We start from the raw sequence: 19,158 nt of genomic DNA on the forward strand, positions 1-19,158 counted from the left end.
GATTTATTTAATTTTTGTGTAATTTATTTCCCTTTTCTCAAGTGGGATTTTATTTATTTAATTAAAAGAGGGATCTTCTTTTAATTCAAAGGGGATTTTATTAAATTAAATGGGAGCAAGTTCTTTTTTTTTTTTTGAAGAGGGGTAAATGCTTTGACTTGGAGCTATGAACCAGTGAGGCCACAAACGGGGGACCTCATCCCCATGAGATTTGAACCTTGATGGCAAGGATAACAACACAACAACTTAACCATCACAACATGCCACTATTGGCAAAAATTTGGACCATTACTCGATTTATGCGTGTCCTCCTTGTGCAGGGGCCATGCTAATCTTCTCTGTATCGTTCCAATTTTATCAGATGTCTCCGAACAGACAAAGGGAGCAAGTTCTTTTAATTAAATAGGAAATATTTAATTAAATTAAAAGAGGGTTTTTTCTCTTAATTAATTAAATGTGGATTAATTATTTAACTAAAAGAGAGGTTTTCTTTCAATTAAATAAGACTTAGGATACAAATGATCAAACCTTAGGAAATGTTGAAATAATTGAATTAATTACAATTTGATCAAAGAAATTAATTTGAATTGATTTAATAAAATATTGCAAACCATTGATTCAGGAAATTTGATAAATTGAATAATGGCAGCCCATAGTCTAGGCAACCATTTTAGGGTGCATAAATTTGCCCCTCTTTGACTAATGTGCGATCAATTTGGGAACAAATGTAGTCAAAGAAAGAAATTGAAGTGTGAGATCGATTTGGGATCACAAAACAACCTAGATGTGTCGTTGATTCAGGAACACATCAGGACAAAGAATGCAAATAAATTTTGACTTAAAAAAGTCAAGGATAAAATTGATTAAATTGAATCAAGGATTGAAGTTGTTAGGTACTGCCCCCTCATGATTGAAATCAAAATAAGATAGAGGAGAAACAAAAAATTGATAAAATTGATCAAATCAAACAAGAATCACAAAACAAGGTATATCATCAAGCATGAAATGTTATTCCCCAAAGGTGAATTAGAAAAAAATAAGTGGGGTGAAAGTGAATGGAAGGTAGAAATTTGAAAGATATGGAAAGAAATAGAATGCCCCAAAATCAATCAACTATTTCAGATAGAAATTTTGATTAAGATCACAAAAGAAGATAAGGAAATGAAGATCAAAACATGACCACAGTTGATTAAAAGTCCACAAGAAAGATGAAGAGAAAATCCTCACAAATTCATAATGTGACTTAAAAATGTAAACCAAAATGAAATCTAATAATGCAAGCTACATGAAAATGCAAAGGTGTACTTGTGAAAGGGAAACTTTAACATAGGATTTTGTGTTCATAATTCATTAGAGAATGTTAAAGAACTTATTTTAATCATTGGGCCATTATTAAGGGACGTCAAAAAATCACACAATCATCACTAGTCACAAGCGCAACTATGAAGATATGAATGTGATATATATTAGATTGAAATGTGAAAAGATTCTAACATTAGCATCAAATACATAAAGGTCAATATGACTTCTATATTAGCTTACCTAATTTAATGTAGAAAAACCATGCTTGCATTAAGACATATATGCCAAGATGACCATAAGAATGGTTGTGCAAAAAATATTCAAGGATGATGCCTCAAATCTCCTAAGTGTTTCAAGGGGACAAAAAGAGACACTCTAGAGTTTCAAGACCACACCTACAAGAAAAAAACAAATAAAAACATGCCCCATGCCCCAAGTCCTCTAGCTATGCATCAGGGAGAGACTTATCAGATAAGGACACTCAAAAAAAATCAATAACAGTTAGTGCACAAGGAAAAAATCATGACATAGGTCAAGCATTATGTGTTTGTGTTCAAAAATTATAAGTGTGTTAGCTTATACTGAGTTATAAGGATAAGGATCGAATGCTTGCAAGCAGGTAAGATCACATGAAGAAATTGGGTAAGACCAAATTGATAAGGGTTGAAAAAAACTTGATATCAGGGGTTGTAGTGAAAAATATAGTTGGGATGGTGTTAAATAACACCATTTGCATGGTGTCCTAAAGACTAATGCAACCAAGAGACCAAAGTGAACATAGTTATGCCCCCTAGATAAAGACCAATTCCAAACCAAGACAACAAGGACAAGGTCAAGTGTTGAGGACACACGCTAAGAAATAGGGGTGCAAAGGCCTCAAGTAGCTCTTGTTTCTAGGTTTTCACCACTTGGATTTTTTTTTGGAATATATAATTTTGTTGGAGATACATCAAAGTGCTTATTACTAAGATCATTTTTTTGGACATTTTCCAATTTTTAGAATTTTGACAGTATATCATTTTCTTTTAAGGATCAATAAATATGTACAAAGATGGCCCTAGATAGAGTGGGCATCATGGATAAAACCTCTTTAGGTGCAAGACATTGATAGGATTAGGGAGCTACTCTCCCTTTGCTGTAGACAGTAAATAGGCACTAGATCCAAAAGTTGTTGTAATAATGTAAGGTCCAAGCCAATTAGGTTCAAAATTACCCTTTTGATCTCTATTCTATTGATGCATAGGATTTTCAAGTAGGACAAGATCTCCCACCTAGAATTCTCTAGGGTGAACTTTTTTGTTGAATGCTTTTGTACATGCACTTTTGATAAACCCTCATATGGTCAAATGATGCTTGGTTTTTCTCATCTAGTAGTTCTAACTCTTGAAGTCTCATGGCGTGGCAGTCTTCATCTGTAACTAGACCTTTGAGGGAAACTCTGAGTGAAGGAATCTCAACCTCTAAAGGTAACACTACTTCAACACCATATGTAAGAGCAAAAGGAGTAGCCCTAGTAGGAGTACAAATACTCATTCTATAGGCCCGCAAAGTCAAATTTATTTGTAAGTGCCAATCCCTACCATTCTTATGAACTATTCTATGTAATATTTTGAGAATGGTTTTATATGATGCTTCTGCTTGACCATTTCCTTGTGGGAAGTCAATGGAGGACCAATGTTGCTTTATCTTGAATTTCTTACAATGTTTTAAGGTCCTTATTTTTAAAATGGTCTCCATTGTTAGTGATAATATAACTCCATATCTACAGACAATATGATTTTGAATAAATAGAGAAACTATCTTGCCCGAGGCAACAAAAAGTGGGACAACTTCTACCCATTTAGTGAAGTAATCAGTAGTAGTGATAATAAACTTGTGTCCATATGATGAGTTGGGATGAATCTTCTGAACAAGATCAAAGGCCCAATGCTAAAATAACCAATGAGAGATAGAAGGAATGAGTTCCCTGCTTGGAGCATGTATCAAGTTAATATGTTTTTGACACTTTTTACATGACTTTGTAAAAGCTAATGCATTAATCTACATTGTGGGCCAATAGTACCTTGTCCTAAGCAACCATTGAGCCATGGAAAGACCATTGGAATGTCCCCCACATATACCCTCATGGATATCAACTAATGCTTGATCGAATTCTTCCTTTTCTAAGAATCTAAGAAGTGTTCCATCTAGACCCCTCCTATACAAATATCCAAAGATAAGGGAATGGTGAGAGGTATTTTGAATAAGGTTTCTACATTCAAATTGATTAAAGGTGTCAGGTATAATGCCATCATGAAGGTATGAATAAAGGGCACTATAACAGGATGACTCATGACCAACAAGGGTACAAATAACATGACTTTGTTTGGAATCATAGATAGGGTGATGTAGCTCTTCCACCAAGAATTCAAATCTTGATTCGTGTTGCTCTAATTGAAGGAGTGAAGCAAGTGTAGCCATTACATTAGCTGCTTTGTTTCTACTCTAGGGATTTGTTGAAATGAGACAAATGTGAAGTAGCATCTCAAGGAATCAACCATTTTCTTGTAAGGTACCAATTTCTCTTTTTTTGTTAAATAATTGTCATTGACTTGGTTTATTATTGGCTATGAATCCCCATAGATGTGCAACTCTGCAATTCTCCATTCTATAGCCATCTTAAGTGGAATTGTTAAAGCTTCATACTTAGCAATGTTATTTGTACATGGAAATAATAACTTATAAGATTTAGGAATCGTGTACCCATGAGGAGAAACAAACAACACACTAGCTTTGGAACCATTTTGCATAAAGGATCCATCAAAGAACATTTTCCATGTTCTTTTAGTCATATTCATGAGGTGCTCATCTGGGAAATCAACTTGAATAGGTGCATTATCTTGTAGTGGGAAATTAGTTAATTGATCTGCTATGGCTTTCCCTTTGATTGCTTTACACTCAATGTACTCTATGTAAAACTCTAAAAGGATCATCATCCATTTAACAAGTCTACTCATGAGGGCAACCTTACCTAGTCAATACTTGAGTGGATCAATTTTTTCTATGAGATGTATAGTCACAAGCATATAATGTCACAAGTTTTGGGAAGCAAACACAACTGCAAGGCAAGCTTTCTCAAGACTTGTGTAATTAACGTCATATGACTAATGTAGTATATTGCTCTTTCTTTCCCATGTTCATCCAATTGAACTAATAATGCCCCCAAGGAAGACTCTATTGTTGAAATGTATTGAATAAGTGGTTTGCCTGAGATAGGAGGCATTAAAATAGGAGGATTTTCCAAGTATTTCTTGATTTGATCTATGCTCTTTTGGCACTCTTCATTTCATACACATTTGACTCCTTTATAAGTTCTTTTTGAAAGGTTGAGCTCTACCTACCAACTGTGGAATAAACCTCCTTATAGATTGAAGACACCCTTGAAGACTCCTCATTTGAGAAATGTATATAGGAGGTGGCATATCCATGATTGTTTAAACTTTTTCAAGGTCCACCTCTATTCCTTTTTCTGAAATAATGAATCCTAGTAATTTTCTAGAGGTGACTCCAAATGCACACTTTTTAGGAGTTAAACTTAGATTAAATTGTTCCATGCGATCTAGAATGACTTCTAAATCATTTAAGTGTGTATCTCTTTACTTTGACTTAGCCAAGGTGTAATCCACATAATCTTCCATGTTTTTATGCATCATATCATGAAAAATAGTTGTCATAGCTCATTGATATGTGGATCCTACATTTTTTAATCCAAAAGGCATAACGTTCCAACAATAGGTACCCCATGCACAAGTGAATGCAGTCTTTTCTTGATCTTCAAGAGCTATCTTAATCTAATTATATCTGGAAAAACCATTCACTAAGGAATAAATCTCATAACCCACTGTCATATCCACTATCATGTCTATATTAGGAAGTCAAAAATCATCCTTTGGGCATGCTCTATTAACATCTCTAAAATCTATGCAAACTCAAATAGTTTTGTCATGTTTTGAAACTAGTACAATGTTTGATATCCATTCAGCATAGTCAATAGCTCTTATTAATTTTACACCAAGGAGTTTCTCTAATTCAACCTTGACTAGGAGAGCTATGTAAGGATGCATCTTTCTCAATTTTTTCTTAACTGGTTTAACACTTGCAGCTATGGATAAGTGATGCATAACAAGATTAGTGTCCAACCCTGGCATATCTGAATAAGTCCATGCAAATTGATCTTCTTTTCTTGTAAGAACTTAATGTAAGATTCTTTTTCTTGTGATGACAAAGACTGAGCCAAATGTAACATTTTTGGAGCTTCATCCATACCCAAATTGACTACTTGTGTTGGTTCAATGAGCACTGAAGATCTATCTTGAAAATAACTACGAAGATAATCAAGTACCTCATCCTCAGGCACCTTAGAGAGGTTTTCACCCTCGGATATGTCCTTTCTTTTTAGTTCTTTTGGTTCTAGTGGTTTTTGCCATCAAAACTCCTATTACTTTTATTCTTTTTATTTTGTGACAAAGGTACTTGATGTCTAGCTCTATCATGTTGGTAGCCGGTTCAATGGTGGAAGAGACTACGGGTTCAATGGCATTCAAATAGTAGGTTATCTCATAATCATTTTGAAACATTAAAAGCTCAAGTTTGTGATTGCATTGGGACCAATCAATCAAATCAGGATGAACAAGGGGTAAATCAATGACTGGTTCAAGGTTATGAATATGGATGATATCTCTAGTGACCAAAGAGTAAGAGTCTATCAAGTAACTTCCTAAACTACCCAAATTGGGATTCATCCTAACAAGTGAAGAATCATCCACTAAGGTAACATGTGAGTTCAAATCATCTAATCCTACAAATGAATTTTTAACTAACTCAGCTTGAGAACTATATATATGAACAACATCAATGTCCATATCAACTGTAGAAAGCTCTGAGAGGGAGTCCCATTCATACTCATTGAAATCTATTTTTGAATCCCAACTAGGATTCTTACACCATGAAAGCTTGGGTTTCCTAGATGTGGAAGCCTCAATATCATCAAGGGTAACACTCTCTTGTTCTAAATTTGCAACTATCTCATGAGATACTGGACTATCTAAATCTCCCCAAAAGAGATTACTAGAAGGGACCCAATCTTCACACATATCTTTTTGATTTTCCAAATTAGGTATGTACTCTTGTTCTTCTTCACTATCTGACTTATCAAGGATAGGAGCAACATTATTGTAATTTTCATATCCTTGGCCAACCAACTTCTTAGACTTGCATCTGAAAAGACCATGATTAAGGGGTTCGGCTCTAGCATCCAATCTATTACTAAGAGGGCCATGTCTAGGATAACACATCTTCTTGAAAAAATTTTACCCTCTTCCATAAGCTTTAGGAGAGGGAGCAAAGTTCTTATTGTGCACATACTTCTCTATAAATCCAATCTCTAATAGCCACATCTTCTTTCTCATCTTGAATAGGCACTGATGACTGTATAGCTATGTCAAATAATGTCATAGCTAAAGAGGAAGGTTTCATCTCTTATGAAGGTTTACCATTAGACCTAGGGGAAACTAGTAATTTTGCAAGGGAGTTGAGTTGATAACCCCCCATGCCAAGGTCTATAGATTTGAACTTGTCTTTACATTAAGCTAAAGTTACATCAAAATCATCTACTTCTCTATTGAGGGGAACATGAGTACTTGCTGAAATCAAGTTAATAGACAAAGTATTATCCCTAGGTATACAATTCTCTATTTTGTTGTAAGGGAGCTTAACACATTGATGATAGGTAGATGGCACTGCTTGCATATCATGAATCCATGGTCTACCAAGTAAAATATTGTATGCAAGGGGTCCAACAACAACTATTTGGAATACAATATCTTTTTTAATAGGACCAATCCCTTTGAACTTCTCTTTGCCTCATCATAGGCTTTGATAATAATCTTCCTTCTGGTATCAATAACTTGTTCAGAATAACCTAATGTCTTTAAAAGACTCAAAGAACGAATATTAAGCCTAGCACACCCATCTATCAACACATGCCTAACATGGGTTCTATGGATCATGACTTCAATATAAGGGCAAGATTGTGTAGATGACTCAAAGATTTATCATCTTCCTCTGAAAAGGAAAGGTAATGATAGCTAGCAATATGATTAACCATGTTATGGAATTGATAGACATCTAAATTTTTGGGGACATTCACCATGCGCAAAGCATCCTCAAGGACTTGTTTGTGTCTTGAAGACAACTCTAAAATCTCAAAGATCAAAATTTGAGTGGGGGTTCTGTGCAATTGATTAACAAGATTATAATTTGACCTAGGATTAACCACTAGTTTTGAAGGAACATTCTTGGATTGAACTTGTTTTGGCTTACTTGGTTAGTTTGAACTAGGTCCTTTGACGATAAGGGGACCTTAACTTTGTGTAACAACATTGAGACTTTGGGAAGACACTTTCTTAGGTTTAATTGATTGGTTTGAATTGGGTCCTCTAATGATAAGGGGACCTTGAGATGACTCTCTAGAGTGACCACCCCTTAGCACCAAAACAAGTTCTTCACCAAGAATAAGAGAGCTCAAATTTAAATTATAACCATTGGGGTCTTTATCTTCCATCATGTTGAAACTTTCTTCTATAACCTCAAGCATATTGACAACATTTTCTACATTTTTATAAGTGTAATTGATCGCAACCTTGCCATCCTTAGGTTGGGAAGCTTCCCCTTTCCCATACTTAGGAAAAGGCTCTTTGAATGATGTGTGATTAGTATTGGTATTTAATCCATCTATTTCAAGTTTTCCATTCTCAATAAAATCTTGAACAATATGCTTAAATCTCCTACAATTTTCAATATTATGTCCAATGCCATTGCGAAGTTTGCAATAGATCTTCTCATCCCACCACCATGGCTTAACTTCAGGTCTGTGAAACTTTGCAACATCACAAGGGCATACAAGATTATGAGCAAGGAGCTTTGTGAATATATCTTCATATGACTCACCCAATTGTGTAAAGTTACATTTCTCTTGTTTAGGCCTTTCTTGATATCTTGGCTTGTTACTTTATTGTTTGGCACTAGCCAAATGGAGAATAGCTTGTTTAAAATACCTTGCTCTCTCAAAACATCCTCAATTCTAAATGTAGCTTCAACCATGGTATCAAAGGACTCAAAAACCATCTTCTTAACTTCATACTTCATCTCAAGAACCATGTTACTAATGAGGATTTCAATCTTTTCTTTCTCAGGAATAGTCCTAGAATAGTGAGAGCACTATCGTCTCCATCTTTGAAAGAAAGTAACAAAGGATCCTCCTTTATTTTTCTTTGTGTGACATAAGTCCAATAGTGAGACAGATCATCAAAGATTGTATGCAAAGTGTTGAACAAATCTCTGAATTAACTTAGGGAACATCTTAACAGGAGGAGTTATATTGGTAAACCATTCCATTGCTTGACCCTTAAGACTCCTTGGAAATAATCTCATAAGGTATGAGTCCTCATGATGAAACTCAAAACTTATAGTATAGAAATGACACACATGATCATTCGGATCCCCATTTCCATCATATTTTTTATATTGGGGGATCTCAATGTTTCTACGAAAATCTTTCACATCAACACTCTTATCAAAAGGATTAGGAAAAATTGAATCAAGTGCAAAATAACTCTTGGGTGCTGATATTTGCTTCAACTATTTCTTCAATTGGTCAATTTCTTCTTTCATAAAGGGATCATGCTTTTGAATCTTTTTATGTAAATCAAAGTTGTAAGGGACCTTAGCACCTTTGTTGATTAAATGTTGAAAGCACACATCTATGTTTTGGTCCATATATGCTTCCATATGTTGCTAAAAATGTGGTTCTGGTTGCATAGCCATGAAATCAGAAGAATTATAGTCAAAGCTTGAGCTACCACCTCCATATTGTGAAACATGATGAGCTTGTTGTGAAGGTTGTCTTGAAACTCTAGGAGGTGTTGATCTCCTATAATAATCATTTCTTGAAGCTCTCCTTCCTCTAGGGCTAAGAGATCGTGAAGGTGCTCTTGAGTGTCTTCCACCTCATGGAGTCTTAGGAGGGGTGGATGGAGGAGATTTGTTTCCACCACCAATGTGCACATTGTTGAATTTATCATCAAGTTACGAAGCCACAAGAAGGTCTTGTGCTTCTTGAAGGGCTTTCCTTTCTATCTCAATCATAACTTTCCTTTCTTCCTCCAGGCATATAAATTGTTCTTCCTTCTTAGATTATTCTTCTAGAAGGGCTTTTCTCTCATGCTCAAGTACTTTGAGTCTACCACTCGCATAACCTAAAGGTGTGATGAGCGGTGTACACGATCTTGATTGTCTAAACTAGTTACCAGTAAATGTTGCATTCACATGAGTGCTAGAAGGCTCACTAATTTGATCATCATATTGGGATTTCTCTTCTTGGTAGGTATAATGCTTATCTTTCTTAGCTCTTTGGTGTGCATCCAAATATCTATCCTCAATATGGGGTGAGGTTGGTCTATTTTCATGAGTGGGACCACCAATCAAAAGGTCAACATAGTATTCACCACTTCAATTCTTCTTTTGTGAAGCCATTGTAAAATCCATATCCATATCCAAGTGAGGTAATGCTAAGGGTATACTCAACTCAGTAAGGTCACTACTAGGGTCAAACAAAGCTTCTGGAATATTCTTAGGTGATTGAACAAACACAGGTTCTTTTCCCTCACATCTTTGATGAGTTTGAACTAAACATAATTGTTTAAAGATGACTTGAGGTTGCTTTCCTTGATCTACTTGATATCTTGTTGTAACCAGCATGAAAGAAAAGGTACTAGGTGATAGGATAACCCTAAGAAATGTTGCTACCAAACTAGGATAGTAAAAGCTCCCACTTGTCCAAAAGAGATGTAATAAAATAGAATTTTACAATAAGCATAAACCAACACTACCACAGAGGTGCCCACAACTTTGGGTGAATACCCTAGCATATATGGACTAGGAGGATGATTTACCCAAATTATAAATAATTAAAATTGAATTTTTATGAAAGTGGATGGACACGAAATTACTAAGACTCTCCAAGCATAATATCAAAGAATTCAAAGGTGTATCTTTCTCAACAAGGATAGTCTCTAACTCATCGATTCCAAACAAGGTCACTTGTGAAATCAAAGATCACTAATTCAAGGGGTCAAAGCACAATAACCCAATGTGAAAACAAGCTTCTAACAACAATAAAAAATTTCAAGCAAACATCTTCAAACAATGAGCAAGCGGCAAAACAAACTAGCACATAAAAAAGAATAGTGTTGTAATATTAGTCTAATCCATAAAACTACCATTGTCTATGTTCTCAAAATATTTTCCAATAATGCATATAGTCCTAGAAAAGAAAATTTGGCAGCACTATGGTTCTTAGGAATTTAACTCTATAGCTTTTGCAATCTAGAGTGGGTGAAATCCAATCTTGATGCACAAGGGTTTTGACATATTCTGAGAATTTAATCAATCAGAGATACTAAGGAGATCCAACAACCCAACAAAAGACTACACCTATGAGGATTTCTCCCATAAGGACATTTATATAGTGGTTGCTACTACCATGTCAAAAATGGCTACTACTGCTTGAGGTTCTATCCTTGTGGTTGACTCAATAAAGGGAATGTACACTACGGTTAACCCTCTCTAATCAAGAAAGAATCACAAAGTTGTACCAAATCAGGACTTGGTTTGGATTCAAGGGTTCCAAGTTTTTGATGTGCCCAAATGGGAATAGAGTATACTCCTCTTGCCTCTTCACCTTGCCCAAACATAGCAAACAACATTCTTTGACACTCTAATTTGAAATCACCTCACCAAATTTTTGGAAAAGCCAACAACAAACACCACCATTCTCAAAAGAGAAAGTACTAATAGATGTTGAGGACAAACCCAAATAGAATAGTGAGATAATAACAAATATCCTTCCCTACCTACAAGGGGATCTATCCTCGAGAATAGCTTCACATGTAAGGAAAATGAATGAAGTAAATTCCCTCAAGAACTTCACAAATAGTGTTCATAGGGTCTAATTACTATGTGAAACACATATGCATGAAAGTAAATCTAGATCCAATTTTAGAGCACCAAATGAAGTGTGAATCTATGAAAGCATGCAAAAGCACTCAAGCCAAACACATGAGAGAGTTCATTTGATTGCCAAATCCAAATGTTATAGAGATCCAAAAAAATACCTGGTAATCCTTGCAATGTGTCTTTTCTTTGTTGTACCTTTCGTTTATGCTTGAACACTTGCTTGCAACAAACAAAGTAACAAGCAAAACAAGAAAATACAAAATATGTAATATATAACCAACTTGTGCAAAACTTGGGTTAGATCTAAAAATCTAACTTTTAAGAGTGATAATAACTAGGAAAATAACCCAAATGAAAGCTCAGATCATGCATTGATCCATATGAAAATTAAATGCAAGCTATTCATTAAATGCCCTTTTTTTAATATTGATTTTTGTCCTAGTCAACAAGATTGGACTTATATGATATGAATTTGGATCCAAAACCCTAAATGTAGGCAAGAGAACCCTATCAAAAATCAAAGAGATTTACAAAAAATTTATAATTTTGAAAAGATATTTTCCTTTGTGCCCTAGAGAGCCATTTTGTCAAAACAGACCAATTTTTGCAAATTGATTTATTGAGCCTTAATATGATCTCTAAAATTAAAACACAAAGAACCAACCCTATTTAGAATTCAAAGACCTTTCCAAAAATGTAGACTTTTCTAAAAAAATTTCTAATTTGTGCCCTAAAACAAAATTTCATGAAAAATCAAGAAAAAATTATAAAAAATTGAAAAATACCTTGGAAAAATCTAAAAATTTCACTGAAACTTCTCTGATATGTTTTCGCCCTACAAAAATAAAATTCAGTCTAAAAAACCAAGCCATTTGGGAGATATGATCAAATCTAGATCTAGGGTTTTTTTGTCGTCAAACAAATCCACATAAGAGGGTTAGCTCCAAAAATATCTACAATCAACAAGTAAAGGTGGGTTGCTCTATGGTGGGGGTCAAATATGCATTCCTAAAATGTGAGCACACTTCTATGAGTCATTATATCCAAGATTGCTCAAGAATGAGGTCTCAAATGGTGGCTCATAGCTCTCTATTTATGGAGTGCAAGGGTTTGTGATGGAGGCCCTCAATTTAACCTAGCTTGTACCCATGCAAGTACACCATAAAATGAGAGATTCAAAGATCAAAATATGAATGCAAATGAAGATGAAAACTAATCTAAATGATGACAATGCAAGAAAGGAAATCCAATCTATGAAAGGAAATAACAGTGCAATATTAATCTATGAAAATAAACATGGATCTAAGCTAATATGAAAATACAAGGATGGATCATGATGATGGAAGCCATGGATGCATGAGAGAAGAAGACAAGAAGATAGAAGTTCTTCACAAAAAGCTTTAATGCTCAAACTCCTCCAAATATTGCTCTCCAAACCTGCAGCATAATAATAACATAATCATGCATGTCAAAAATGAGGAGAGGGCTCTCCCTTATGAAGAAGAATAGATGATTAGAATTAACAGGCAATAAGATTTAATCAAGGGTGGAGAAAGAATGATCTGTGTGAGGCAAAATTCCACCAATGAGAAAAGATGAGGAAAATTAAATGGAATCCCACTTAGAAATATGTGCATTTAAGTGTAGAGAAATTTAAAAAAAGATTTATTTAATTTTTATTTAATTTATTTCCTTTTTTTCAAGTGGGATTTTATTTATTTAATTAAAAGAGGGATCTTCTTTTAATTCAAAGCGGATTTTATTCAATTAAAAGAGAGAAAGTTCTTTTAATTAAATAGAAAATATTTAATTAAATTGAAAGAGGGGTTTTTCTCTTAATTAAATAAATATGACTTAATTATTTAATTAAAAGAGAGGGTTTCTTTCAATTAAATAAGACTTAGGATAAAAATGATCAAACCTTAGGAAATGTTGAAATAATTGAAATAATTACAACTTGATCAAAGAAATTGATTTTAACTAATTTAATAAAATATTGCAAACCATTGATTTAGGAAATTTTATAAATTGAATAATGGGAGCCCATAGTCTAGGCGACCATTTTAGGGTGCATACACCTCTATGATATTCACAAGCATATTTCTAAGGTAAGGGTTTTGTGAATATGTCAACAATCTATTCCTTGGTATTCACATATTATAGCTTCACTTATTTGTCTTGAATTAATTCCCTCAAGTAATTATACTTGATAGGAACGTGCTTTGTCTTGGTGTGCATCACCAAATTCTTTGAAATGTTTATAGCACTTGTGTTATCACAATAGATAACCATTGGATCTGTAATCTCTTCTTTCATTCCTTTTAGTAAGTATTAAATCCACATTATGTTTGAATAGTTTAGTGTAGCCACCACATACTTGACTTTATATGTTGATTGGGAAATACAATTTTGCTTTTTGCTTGTCCATGAAACCACTCTCTTTCCTAGAAAGAATGCACCTCCACTAGTACTTTTTCTATGATTAATATTTCCTGCCCAATTTGAGCTAGTGAACACTTTTAGATCAAAATTATCATATCTTTTGTAACATAATCTATAGTCTTTTGTACCTTTCAGATATCTCATTATTATTTTTATTGCCATCATGTGATTCTCTTTAGGATTTTTTGAAAATCTAGCAAATATCCCAACTGCCAAAGCAATATCTGGTCTACTATGAATAGCATATTGTAATCTTCCAATCATGAATCTATATAGGGCCTAGTTTACATAAGTAGAATCACCATTCTTAGATAGATTATGTCTTGTAGACATAGGTGTACTCATTGGCCTTGAATCTTCTATACAAAAAGTCTTTAGTATCTCCTCGATGTATTTGGATTGAGTAATAAAACTCCAAGCTTCATTTGACATACTTGTAATCCAACAAAGAATTTGATCTCACCAAACATAGACATTTCAAATTCCTTCTTCATTTCATCAACAAATAATTTACATAATGTTTCTCTTCCTCCAAATATAATGTCATCAACAAATATTTTAGATAAAAATACTTCATTATTCTTACCATTCTTCAAATATAGGTTACTATTATCATTTTTCCTTTCAAAACCAATTTTCACCAAATAGTTATGTAACCTTTCATACAATGCTCTTGGGGCTTGCTTCAATCCACAAAGGGATTTGTTCAATTTATATACCATTTTCTACTTGTCTAAATCTACAAATCCTATAGGTTGTTCAATATACACTTTTCCTCATGCATATCATTTAAACATGTAGATTTGACATCCATTTGATATACCTTTAAATTCTTGTAGGCTGAGTATGCAAGCAGAGTTCCTGTTAGAGTAAATTGATATTTTCTCAATTTCACTCTTTACTTAAGTTTACTTATGTGAGTTTATTTATTTATTTAGGCAATATTGTGACATATTTATGAGACATATATTTAATTCCTCTTAGGAATTAAACACATGTCTTCATTTCTCACATGTTTCCTAACTTTGGTAGGTGCCCAAAGTGCCTAACTTTGGTAGTTGACTTTTTCCTATATAAATAAGCTAACTATTATGTATTAGAAATTAGGAAATATTGATGCTATTATGCCTTTGAGAATTTACATCTAAGATTGTTATTGTATTTTTATTCAGACAATTTTATTTCCTCTTTATTAATCTATATCTTTCATTAGATTCTAGTTATGTTTGTTTTATATAAATTATAACATGGTATCAGAGCAATTTTGAAAGAGTATATTATTATTATTAGAGTTCTTGTAAAATTCCATATGCTCTTCTCTTTTGTTTCTATACAAACTAGAGAATCAAAAAGGATTTATGAAGACCCAATAATCCCTCTTTGTCATACATGTGTTTTTTTTAAAATCTCTTTCTTGTAATACTCTAGTGGATTCATAGAGCCATTTTGACCATTCCACTGCATTTAGAAGGCTCAAGAAAGTTAAAATTGACTTTTCTTTCATCCAAATCAGAGTTTGTTTGCATTAATTACAAACACATGCTTGTAGCTCAAATCTAGAGGAGGGCATGCAAAAAAAAGCATATTTAGGGCAAATAGATCTTACCATTACATCTAGAAGGCTTAAGAAAGTCAAAATTGGCCTTTCTTTCATCCAAATCAGAGTTATTTTGCATCAATTGCAAATATATATTGCAAAACCATGTGAAGTTAAATTTAACGTCCATATGCTCATCTTTATGAATTATTTTTGCTTTGCCATGATGTCCACTAGCCTGCCAAGTTTAATCATGTAGATTTTTGTATTACCCTTCTTTAATTAAAATTTTAATTTGGTAGTTTAACTTTGAATGGCCATATCTTGGTTATCTAGACTCCAAATTGGATGCAATATTTTTTCGATTTAAGTTAGAATTCTCCAGATAATGTAGTGATGGTGTTAGTTGTGATTTTTGGATGCATATAGTGATAAAAAATTGTAGGTTTTCATGACTATAACTGTGTAATCCTACATTTTTGCAACTTCCAAGGCATCATACAATCTCATATGGATAGATTTTGGAGTAACATTTTTTTGAAAGTGCATGATTTTTTTAGAAGAATAAAAAATATTCCATAAAATTTTAGTCTTATTTGGATGAAAATTGTACTCTCTTCCTTTGGCCAAAAATTATCACTTGTAATTGTTTAGATTCCTAGAAATCCATTGTTCCTATTGTATAAGTCTTCATTTACTTCAGATTGGAAGTTTTAATTCTCAAAATCGTAAGTCCACTTTGGTTCATATCTTGTAAAAGTGGCAATTGTACATGCACTAAATAATAAAGTGCCAAATTCATCTATTCTAGGGGGTGATCTCTGAACTAGTGAAGTTGGGGGTGTGATCTTGTGTTGATCTATTTTTGAATTTCTTAGTTGTCATACAAATGGGGAAATAAAAAATTGAACTCCTAACTCCATATAATTATGAAACATGGAAAAAATTAGTATGAAATTATCTAAGGGAAAAATGTTGTACAAGATGAAACTATTCCTGCACCTACACCTACTGATGCTATTTCTCTCCAAACATGGGAGATCAATTGTGAAAAATCTCTTGGTAACATTTGTTCTCTAGTCTCTTTTAATTTACAATTTCATCTCGAATCATTCAAGACACCTAAAGAGGTGTTGGATGCTCTTGAAACTTTGTTTGGGAAAATTAACAAAGATTACAAGTTATTAAATTGATAACAATCTAATGAATCTTGATCCAAAGAGTTTCAACAACATCCAAGACTACATCTCCAAGGTTAAATAACTAAGAGCATAACTAAAGGATTGAAAGATAATTAAGGAAGATTTTTAGTTAATTGTTAATGTTCTACTCAAGCTTGATCATGAGTATTCTGTATTTGTTTCTACCTTTCATACCAATCAAGTTTCTATGGGAGCTGCATATGTTGATCCTACTTTTGATGCATTTAAAATCTTCTAATACAAGAGGGGTAAATCTAGTTCAAATGGGTATCATTAAGACATCCAAGTCACAAGAATTAATTGCTAGTGAGCCTAAGGTACAAAAAGAAGCAGGGAATCTTGAACACAAACAAAAGAATAAACAAAACATGTCACAGAGAAAATTTCAATCTTCTTCCTCATATAAGGAATCATTTAAAAAGGAAAAGCCTACTTGTGCATATTGTAAGAATAAAGGACATGAAGAACATCATTGCTACAAGAAGGATATTGATGAACTTAAGAGTATTCTCAAGAAAAATCAAATAAATATACCTTCAAGAATGACTACTTCCTCTTCTTCTCTTTCCAATGTTGATAAAAGAAAAGATAACAAGGGAAAATGTCAAGCCTTAATTGCTACTTCAAGTCATGATTCAGGAAGATGGCTTGTAGATTCAAGAGCTTCTCATCATATGACATCTTCACAGTCTCTTTATTCTTCATTTGAGCCTTGTAATTTACCACCTATTTTGATGGGTAATCATACTTACATGAATGTGATTGGAAAAGGAACAATTGATAAGGGGAAGGGAACCTTCAAAGATGTGTTGTGTGTACCCCACCTTACTCACAATATCCTTTCCATATATAAACACACTAATGGACCAACAAGAAGGACCGTGGAATTCACTCCTGAATCTGTTCTTATAAGAGACTTAGAGAGCAAAGAGATCATTTCTATAGGAGTGGTTGATCATGGATCTCAAATATGTTACTTTGCAGACTTTTCTTTTGATGATGACAATGATTCTTCAATGTATTCTAATCACACTAATAGTATTGATTCACATATTGAGGAGAAATTTGGCTACTTGAACTTGGGTATCCTTTCATGTGATCTAAAAGAGTCATCCATTACTTCTCCTCCTATTGAAATTGTACCTACAATTGTTCTTGATGATGATGTGATTCATACACTCATAGGTTTAGGCAATTTAGTACCACAAGATACTCCTTGTCTTCCATCTATAGCTTTACAAGATTGCTACTTGATAGACAATTCAAGTTTTTTTGTGGAATCCTACATTGCAAATTTAGGAGACATAATCAGTGATATACATATTCTCTTTGATGATGAGCATCCTTCTTTAATTTTTGTGAGAGAACACTTTGACTCTCACACACATAATCCACATGATCTATCTTTCAAGGTTGAAGTGACTGTGGGTCCTTATGTACAACAACTGCATGAAGTCTCTTTATTTTTAGAGCTGATAGTTGAGTATTCAATACCTATTCTACATTCATCCTCACTAGATCCTGCATTTTCCTATTCAATAGAGTGGTTTATTGCAACTATCTTGGAAGGGCTTGCCTTTAGTATCAATGTGGGGAAATTTGAGTAGTTTTATGAGATTTCACAATTTTTGAGGTTTATTCCTATCAATTTGGGATATATTTCTCATACACATTTGGTCCTTTTTCTTTCTAAAGGGAGGAACATGGTTTAGTTTTCATGGAGCAGTTTCTACATCACACCTAGAGCATCAATCCTTGGTTTACATTCTCCATTGAAGGGGGGCTACTTGGTCTCGCTTCCTTTGTTTCCTTCCTATGGATGGATACTTTATTGTATATGCATGATGTATATCATAGTGGGGGGGTCTTGATAACTCCATCCCTCATGCATCTTATATTTTCCATCTCTTATTCTGGGGGAAGGTTTTTTCCCATGAGGTTTTCCCTCTTTTTTCACTTTTATGAGAGATTGCATGGTTTATGCATATTGTACATGGGTATCTAACATGGCCTAGTAGTCGAGACCCATCTTGCATTTCATGTAGCTTTGTAAGCTTAAGTTCGTCTCCCTAAGTTGCACTTAAAGGGGGGTGTTAGAGTAAATTGATATTTTTTCAATTTCACTCTTTCCTTAAGTTTACTTATGTGAGTTTATTTATTTATTTAGGAAATATTGTGAGATATTTATAAGACATATATTTGATTCATCTTAGGAATTAAACACATGTCTTCATTTCTCACATGTCTCCTACCTTTGGTAGGTGCCTAACTTTGGTAGATGCCCAAATTTTGTAGGTGCTTAACTTAGGTAGGTGGATTTGACCATGTACCACCTAATTTGGTAGTTGAATTTTTCCTATATACACAAGCTAACTCTTATTTATTAGCAATTAGGAAATATTGATGCTATTATGACTTTGAGCTTTTACATCTAAGATTGTTATTGTATTGTTGTTCTGTCAATTTTATTTCCTCTTTATTAATCTATATCTTTCATTCGATTATGGTTATATTTGTTTTATACAAATTTTGGTAGTTCTAATTCCTTCAAGTCTTGCTATAGGAGCAAAATTTTCTCTACAATCAACTCCTTCTTGAGCATAACCCTTGCATACCAATCTT

The 19,158-nt window shown here is 33.6% G+C and overlaps 1 non-coding gene across 1 annotated transcript; it reads right to left on the reverse strand.

Annotated features, from left to right (window-relative positions):
* Positions 1 to 274: 274 nt before the first annotated feature.
* Positions 275 to 377, reverse strand: LOC149556294 (U6 spliceosomal RNA). Its single transcript, XR_016352541.1, has one exon. It is a non-coding gene; the product is annotated as a U6 spliceosomal RNA (small nuclear RNA).
* Between the last annotated feature and the right edge of the window lie 18,781 nt (positions 378 to 19,158).

Source organism: Cupressus sempervirens, chromosome 5 (genome assembly GCF_028749045.1).
Source record: "Cupressus sempervirens isolate cs-2001-9-10 chromosome 5, ASM2874904v1, whole genome shotgun sequence".
NCBI classification, from domain to species: Eukaryota; Viridiplantae; Streptophyta; class Pinopsida; order Cupressales; family Cupressaceae; genus Cupressus; species Cupressus sempervirens.